Consider the following 9,062-nt stretch of genomic DNA (forward strand, 5'->3'; position numbering starts at 1 on the left):
CTCCGCCCCATTCCTGTCATTCAAATGAGGTGGGCGGGGCTTGGTGAGGTTTTGGCGCCCCCTGGTGGTGGGGGAGGGGCTGGAGGGGGCGGTGTCACGTGGTGGGGGGCGTGTCCTACCCGTCCGATGTCACCTTTGGCACTTGAGGCCCCAAATCTTCATTTTTTCCCCCCTAAACCCCAAAATTTCCCCTCTCCAGCCTCATAATTTTGGGTCTAAATCCCTCAGTTTTGGGGACAAAAAGCGCCAATTTTTGTCCAAACATCGTCTTCCACCCAAATCCTCATTTTTAGAGAAAAAAGATCATTTTTAGTGCCAAAACCCTCACTTTTAACAACCCAAACCTTCAGTTTTAAGCTCTAATCCCTCATTTCATTCCCCAAAATTAATTTTAAAATGTTAAATCCTCATTTTGGACCTAAATCCCCAAATTCCTGAATACAAAACATCTTCAAAGGTCCAAACTTCATTTTTACATTTAAAACATTTTTTTCTGGGCCAAATTCTTAAATTTTTTATGGTTAAACCTGAGTTTTTAGTGTTCCAAACCTCGTTTTGGGTTCCAAACCCACATTTCTAGGGCTGCAAACATTAATTTAAGGTCCAAAGCTGCATTTCCCCTCATTTTTGAGGCCAAAACCCAATTTTTATGTGTAAACCTCCAATTTTAGGGTTTAAACCCCTCTTTGGGCATGAAAAATCCAATTTTGTGGTCCCAAATGCCTCAATTTAGAGCCTAAATTCTTCATTTATGGGATCCAAAATTCCACTTTTGGAACCAAACAAACATTTTTAGGGTGGAAATCCACACCTTCAGGGTTCAGGCCCAAATTTTAGGGCCAAATGCTTCATTTTGAGGATTTCCAGGAGGGTTTAAAGAAATTTTTGGTAATTTCAATGTCTCAAACCCCATTTTTTGCACCAAAAATCTCATTTCAGGGTCCAAATTCTCATTCTTGGGACCAAGTTCTCAAGTTTCGGGTCCAATCCCCTTCTTAAAGTTTAAACCGCACATTTCACACCCTATTTTAAGGACAAAATCCTCATTTTAGGGCCAAAAGCTTTGGTTTTGGGGTGCAAATCTTCATTTAAATGCCGATTCCTGCTTTTTTTAGGAGTAGAAAATCTCATTTTTAGATCCTTATCCCACGTTTTTAGGACCAAACACCTTTTTGGGACCATAAACCTCTTTTTTGGGGACCCACCCACCCCCATTTTGAGTGGACAAAATGATCAATTACAAGGCCAAACCTCCTGGTTTTGGAGCAAAAATCTCATTTTTTGGTGTCTAAATCCCATTTATAGCCCCAAAATTTCGTATTTATGAGCACACGCGTCAATTTTAGTTTAAAATCTTTCACTTCGACCCCAAATTCGGCTTTTTCAGGGCCCTTTGCGGTCTCCAGCCCGAATTTTTGGGTCATTTTAATCAATTTTTGGGTCCAAATTTCCCTTTCCAAGGCCTCCACCACCCCCCCCTCAGCTCCCGCTGTTGCCATGGCAACGGGCCCGGCGCGCCCTGTCGTGACGTCACGGGGGCGCCGGCCAATCAGAGCGCGGCTCGGCCGTTGTTGCTGGGGGGCGGGCAGGGGTCACGTGACCCCCGAGAAAAAGGGGGGGGTGTCCGGGGGTCCTCGTGCAAGGGGTCACGTGATGCCCCGGGCGAATCCCAAATTTCCCCCCAAAAATCCCGAATTTCCCCATTTAAATCCCAGATTTGCCCCACACAAATCCCAAATTTTCCCCATTTAACCCCCAAATTTCCCCAAATAAACCCCAAATTTACTCGTGCAAATGCGGGACTTCCCCGTGCGAATCCCGAATTTCCTCACCCAACCCCCAGATTCCTCATTCCTCAGATCCCGAATTTCCTCATCCAAATCCCAAATTTTCCCCACACAGATCCCAAATTTACCCATACAAATCCCAATTTTTCTCCATTTAAATCCCGAATTTCCTCACCCAAATCACAAATTTTCCCACACAAGTCCCAAATTTACTCAAATCTCAAATGTCCTCATCCAAACCCCAAATTTCCCCATTTAACCCCCAGATTCGCGCATTTAAATCCCGAATTTCCCCACACAAATCCCCAAATTTCCCCATCCGAACCCCAAATTTCCGTGTCCAAACCCCTCCCCCCCACGGCGCCCCTCCCCCCTTGCACACGCGCGTGCCAACCCCGCCCCTCCCCCTCCCCCGGGCACCGCGGGGTTAAACTCGGCCCCTCCCCCACCCCGCGCCCCTCCCCCACTCCGCCGGAGCCTCCGGCCCCGGGGGCGGGGCGAGGCCGAGGGGAGGGCGGGGCCGCGCTCGGCCAAAGGCCACGCCCCCATTGGGCACGTGCGGTCCCGCGCGCTGCCCGAGGGGAGGGGGGGAGCGCGGGGCGGGGCTTGGCGGAGCTGCCGCGCGCTGATTGGTCGGCGTTGGGAAGGCGGTTCTGTCATTGGCTGGAGCGCGGTGTCCCCAGGGTGGCCCCGCCCCTGGCCGTGCCAGGGCGCCCCCTGCTGGTCCCAGTGCGATTCCGGTCCCAGTGCCAGCTTATACTGGTCCCAGTGCCTCCCAGTCCCAGTGTCGCTCTGTACTGGTCCCAGTGCCAGCTTATACTGGTCCCAGTGCCTCCCAGTCCCAGTGTGGCTCTGTACTGGTCCCAGTGCCAGCTTATACTGGTCCCAGTGCCTCCCAGTCCCAGTGCCACCCTGTACTGGTCCCAGTGCCTCCCAGTACCAGCTCATTCTGGGCCCAGTGCCTCCCAGTCCCAGTGTCGCTCTGTACTGGTTCCAGTACCAGCCTTTACTGGGCCCAGTGCCTCCCAGTGCCACTCTGTACTGGTCCCAGTGCGCTTCCAGTCCCAGTGTCGCTCTGTACAGGCCCCAGTGCCTCCCAGTACCAGCTTATACTGGGCCAGTGCATCCCCGTGCCACTCTGTGCTGTTCCCAGTGCCTCCCAGTACAGGTTTATACTGGTCCCAGTGCCACTCCGTACTGGTGCAAGCGTCTCTTAGCCAAAGTGTCGCTCTGCACTGATCCCAGTGCCTCCAGTCCCCGTGTCACCCTGTACTGGTTGCAGTACCAGCTCATACTGGTCTCAGTCTCTCCTATTACTGGGCAGTCCCAGTGCCAGCGCCTCCCAGTGCCACTGCAGTCCCAGTCCCAGTTCCTCCGTCACCCTAGACTGGGCCCGGTACTTCCCAGTGTGATTCTATACTGGTCCCAGTGCCTTTCAGTGTTATCTCATCCTATTCCAGTCCATCCCAGTCCATCCCGGTGCTGTCCCAGTCCATCCCACTCTGATTCCAGTCCTATAGCAGCCCACCCCCGCCACCTCCCATGATATCTCAGACTCTCCCAGTCCCCCTCAGTTCCCCCCAGTCCCCCCCAGTCCATCCCCGTTCCCCCCAGTCCCCCCCAGTTCCCCCCAGTCCATCCCAGTCCCCCCCAGTCTCCCCCATCCGCCGCCGCGGTGGGCGTGGCCTCACGGCGAAGTGGGCGTGCCCCTCTGCGGGGCGTGGCGCGCGGTGGGCGTGCCCTCTCCATATATGGGCGTGCCGCGCGCGCCCTCCCTCCGTAGGCGTGGCCAGCGCTCCCTCAGCCCCTTTGTGGGCGTGGCCCGGCGGATCGGGGGGCGGTCCCTCCCCGGTGGGCGTGTCCCGGCGGTGGGGGCGTGTCCATCTCCCCCCTGTGGGCGTGTCCGGGGGGCGTGTCCGGGGCGGGCGGGGCGCGCGGCTCTCGGGTCCTTTGTTTGAGCGAGGCCGGAGCCGCGGAGCCGCCGCAGCGCCGGGGCCGGGCCGGGACCCCCGGGACCCCCGGGACCCTCCCGCACCCGGCACCCCCCGGGACCCCGCCGGCACCCCACGGACACACCGGCACCGGCAGCGCCGCAGGTACCGCTGAGCGAGAGAGCGGCGGGGGCAGCGCGGCCGGGGCGGCCGGGCCGCGGCCTGAGGGGAAGGGGTGGGGGGGGGGGGTGTGTGTGAGGGGTGAGGGGGGTGGGGAGGGGGCTGAGGGGGGTGGGGGGGGGTGGGGAGGGGGTGTCAGGTGAGGGGGGTGGGGGGGAGGGGGGAGGTGAGGGGGAATGAGGGGTCTCGGGTGGGGGGGGCAGCGTGAGGGGAAATTGGGGGGGGGGTTTGGCGTGAGGGGAATGGGGGGGGCTGGGCTGGCGGGGGGGGCTCTGAGGGGGAATTTGAGGGGTGGGCTGAGGGAAATGGGGGGGTCTGGGGTGGGGGTGAGGGGTTTGGGGTGGGGGGGTCGGCGCTGAGGGGGATTTGGGGGGGTTGAGGTGCGTGAGGGGGAAACTGAGGTAAAATTGAGGGGATGGGGGGGCAAACTGAGGGGAAATGGGGAGGGCGGGGGGGACACGGCTGAGGGGAATTGGGGGGGGGGGTCCGGCCTGTTTGGGGTGAATTGAGGCGATTTTGGGGAGGGGGCGTCAAAGCTGAGGGGGATTGTGGGGGGGGCAGCGATGAGGGGGATTTGAGGGGGGGTCTGGGGGTGAGGGGGCACGGCTGAGGGGAATTGGGGGGGGGGGGGGGTCCGGCCTGGTTGGGGTAAATTGGGGGGGGGGGGGGTGTCAGGATTGGGGTGAGTTGAGGAGATTTTGGGGAGGGGGCGTCAAAGGTGAGGGGGAATTTGGGGGGGGTGTCAGGGCTGAGGGGGGGTAAATTGGGGGGGTTGAGGTGGGGGGGGTAAAGTCTGGGGTGAAATTAAAGGGGTTTGGGTTTAGGGGAGGGGAAATTGAGGTGAAATTTGGGGGGGCTCAGAGCTGGGCTGAAATCGGGGGGACTCAAATTTGAGGTGAAATTGGGGGGGGGTCTCGTCCTGTTTTGGGTGATTTTTGGGGGGTGAAGTTGGGGGGGGTCAGATATGAGGTGAAATTGGGGTTTTTTGGGGGGGTTTGAGAGAAAATTGAGGTGAAATGGGGGGGGTCTTACCTGGGGGGGGGTCAGAGCTGAGGTAAATTTGGGGGGGGGTTCCTGGCTTTTTTGGGGGTGATTTGGGGGGGGGGTCAGACTGAGGTGAAATGGGGGGGGGCAATTAAAATTTTGGGGTTTTGGATTGGGGGGGTCAAACCTGAGGTAAAATGAGGGGGGGGGCAAAGTTGAGATAATGGGGGGGGGGTCTGGGCTTGGGGGGATAAATTGGGGGGGGTCAGGGCTGGGGTGAATTTGGGGGGATTTGGGTTGAATTTAATTTTTTTTGGGGGGGGGCAGGGGGGTTTTGCCTTCCCCAAAATTATTTTGGGGGCATTGGGGCTGAAGTAAATTTGGAATTTGGGGGGGGGGGGGGGGAAGTTCCTGTTCCCCCCCACCCCATCTGAATTTTGGGGGGGGGGGGGTCCTGGATGAGGATTTTTGGGGGGGTCTTAAAGGGCCAGCACAACTTTGGGGGGCGCCTTTAGTGACCCCCAACCCCCCCCCCCCCCCCGTGCCTCAGTTTCCCCATGTTTGGGGGTGTCCCCCCTCTTGTTGTTTTTTTTTTGGGGGGGGGGCACAGGAAAGTTTTGGGGGTCAGGGGAAGGGTGGAGGTGTCAATGGGGGGGGGTCTTGGAGGGATTTTGGGGGTGTCAGGGGGGGAATTTGGGGGGTCTGGGGTGGGTTTGGGGGTGTTGAGGGGTTTGGGGGGATTTGGGGGGGCTCAGGGAGGGGTTTGGGGGTTTTGAGGGGGGGGGTTGAAAGTTTGAGGTGTTTTTAGGGGAGGATTTGGGGGTTTTGGGGTGTCTGGGGGTGTCAGGTTGTGCTTTGGGGGGGGTCAGAAAGCGGGGGGGGGGTCAGAAAGCGGGGGGGGGGTCAGGCCTTGTGGCCATGTTGGGGTGTAGCCCCCTCCTGAGCCCCCCAAAATGCTTCTGGGACCCCCAAAACTGACCTGAAACCCCCCCAAATGCACCTGGGACCCCCAAATCTGCACCTGGGAGCCCCAAACACACCTGGGACCCCCCCCAAATGCACCTTGGACCCCCCCTAAATGCACCTGGGACCCCCAAATTTGCACCTGGGAACCCCCAAACCACACCTGGGACCCCCCCAAACACACCTGGGAACCCCTAAACATGTCAGGGACCCCCAAAACTGCACCTGGGACCCCCAAAACTGCACCTGGGACCCCCCCTGCCCCCCCCTGCCAGGGCGCCCCGGGCCGGGCTGGGTGCGGCCTCCTGATAAGGCGGGCGTGGGAGCACTGGGAGCACTGGAGGGACTGGGAGGGACTGGGAGGGACTGGGAGCTGGGGGCAAGGGTGAAGGCTGCACTGGGAGCACTGGGAACAGGGTGAGGGCTGCACTGGGAGCACTGGGAGCAGGGTAAAGGCTGTACTGGGAGCACTGGGAGGGACTGGGAGCACTGGGAGCTGGGGACAAGGGTGAAGGCTGTACTGGGAACGGGGTAAGGGCTCTACTGGGAGCACTGGGAGGGACTGGGAGCACTGGGAATGGGGTGAGGGCTGTACTGGGAGCACTGGGATTGGGGTAAGGGCTGCACTGGGAGCACTGGGAACAGGGTAAAGGCTGTACTGGGAGCACTGGGAGGGAGTGGGAGCACTGGGAATGGGGTAAGGGCTGCACTGGGAGCACTGGGAGGAATGAGAACGGGGTAAGGGCTGGACTGGAGCACTGGGAGGGACTGGGAGCACTGGGAATGGGGTAAAGGCTGTACTGGGAGCACTGGGAATGGGGTAAGGGCTGGACTGGGAGCACTGGGAGGGACTGGGAGCACTGGGAATGGGGTAAAGGCTGTACTGGGAGCACTGGGAATGGGGTAAGGGCTGGACTGGGAGCACTGGGAGGAATGAGAACGGGGTAAGGGCTGGACTGGGAGCACTGGGAGGGACTGGGAGCACTGGGAATGGGGTAAAGGCTGTACTGGGAGCACTGGGAATGGGGTAAGGGCTGGACTGGGAGCACTGGAGGGACTGGGAGCACTGGGAATGGGGTAAGGGCTGGACTGGGAGCACTGGGAGGGACTGGGAGCACTGGGAACAGGGTAAGGGCTGGACTGGGAGCACTGGGAATGGGGTAAGGGCTGTACTGGGAAGGGGGTAAGGGCTGTACTGGGAGCACTGGGAGCAGGACCAGCAGGTGTTTGTGTACTGGGAGCGCTGTGTGAATCTATACTGGGAGCACTGGGAATTGCAGATCTTGGTGGGAGCTGGGAGTGACGGCTACTGGTGTTACTGGTGTTACTGGGAATGGCGGTTACTGGTGTTACTGGGAGTGATGGTTACTGGTGTTACTGGAATGGTGGTTACTGGTGTTACTGGGAGCTGGAATGGCGGTTACTGGTGTTACTGGAATGGCGGTTACTGGTGTTACTGGGAGCTGGGAATGGCGGTTACTGGTGTTACTGGGAGCTGGGAGTGATGGTTACTGGTGTTACTGGGAGCTGGGAATGGTCACTACTGGTGTTACTGGGAGCAGTGGGAGCTGGGTGTGGGGGGTGTTACTGGAGCCAAGAGCGTGAGATACTGGGAGTACTGGGAATGGTGGGGAAGGGCCTTACTGGGAGCTACTGGGATACTGGGAATGGGGAACACCGATACTGGTCATACTGGGAGCACTGGGAACGGAGGTGGCTGTACTGGGGATACTGGGAAGAGCGGTACTGGGGACACTGGGAACACTGGGAACACTGGTACTGGTCATACTGGGGATACTGGGAGCACTGGTGCTGGTCATACTGGTACTGGTCATACTGGGAACACTGGCACTGGTCATACTGGGAACGCTGGTACTGGTTGTACTGGGAGCACTGGGAACAGTGGTACTCGTCATACTGGAGATACTGGGAACACTGGCTCTGGTCATACTGGGGATACTGGGAACGCTGGTACTGGTTGTACTGGGAGCAGTGGGAACACTGGTACTGGTCATACTGGGAGCACTGGTACTGGTCATACTGGGGATACTGGTATTGGTTATACTGGGAGCACTGGTCATACTGGGAACACTGGCACTGGTCATACTGGGGATACTGGGAACACTGGCACTGGTCATACTGGGAACACTGGCACTGGTCATACTGGGGATACTGGGAACACTGGCACTGGTCATACTGGGGATACTGGGAACACTGGCACTGGTCATACTGGGAGCAGCAGCCTGGGCCCTACAGGTCCCAGTGTGGCACTGGGAGGGGGCAGGGGTTTCCCAGTGCTCCCAGTGCTCCCAGTAAGGCTCTGGGAGGTGGGAAGGGTCTCCCAGTGCTCCCAGTGCTCCCAGTAAGGCTCTGGAAGGGTTTCCCAGTGCTCCCAGTAAGGCTCTGGGAAGGGTTTCCCAGTGCTCCCAGTGCTCCCAGTAAGGCTCTGGGAAGGGGTCTCCCAGTGCTCCCAGTGCTCCCAGTAAGGCTCTGGGAGGGGGCAGGGGTTTCCCAGTGCTCCCAGTGCTCCCAGTAAGGCTCTGGGAAGGGGCAGGGGTTTCCAGTGCTCCCAGTGCTCCCAGTAAGGCTCTGGGAGGGGGCAGGGGTTTCCCAGTGCTCCCAGTAAGGCTCTGGGAAGGGTCTCCCAGTGCTCCCAGTAAGGCTCCTCTGTGTCCCCCCAGGCCATGGCTGGTGCGTAGCCCCTCCCCCACCGGAGCCGGACCCGACCCTCGGACACGTGAGTGCCCCTCCCCCCTCCCCTGCCCCGCCCCCTTCCCTGCCAGGTGTGGGGGACAGCGGGGGTGACAGTGACAGCAGGGGTGACAGTGACAGCAGGGGTGACAGTGACACTGGGGTGACAGTGACACCAGGGGTGACAGGGACATGACACCGGGGGTGACAGGGACACCGGGGGTGACAGTGTGTGACACTGTGTGTGTGTGTGTGTGTGTGTGTGACACCAGGGGTGACAGTGACACCAGGGGTGACAGTGACACTGGAGGTGTGTGTGTGACACCAGGGGTGACAGTGACACTGGGGTGACAGTGACAGCGGGGGTGACAGTGACACTGGAGATGACAGTGACACCGGGGGTGACAGTGACACCAGGGGTGACAGGGACAGCGGGGGTGACAGTGTGTGACACTGTGTGTGTGTGTGTGTGTGTGACACCAGGGGTGACAGTGACACCGGGGGTGACAGGGACACCGGGGGTGAC

The sequence above is a fragment of the Agelaius tricolor genome, unplaced genomic scaffold (genome assembly GCF_023055355.1).
Source record: "Agelaius tricolor isolate 1412-34295 unplaced genomic scaffold, bAgeTri1.0.p SCAF_125, whole genome shotgun sequence".
Lineage (NCBI taxonomy): Eukaryota > Metazoa > Chordata > Aves > Passeriformes > Icteridae > Agelaius > Agelaius tricolor.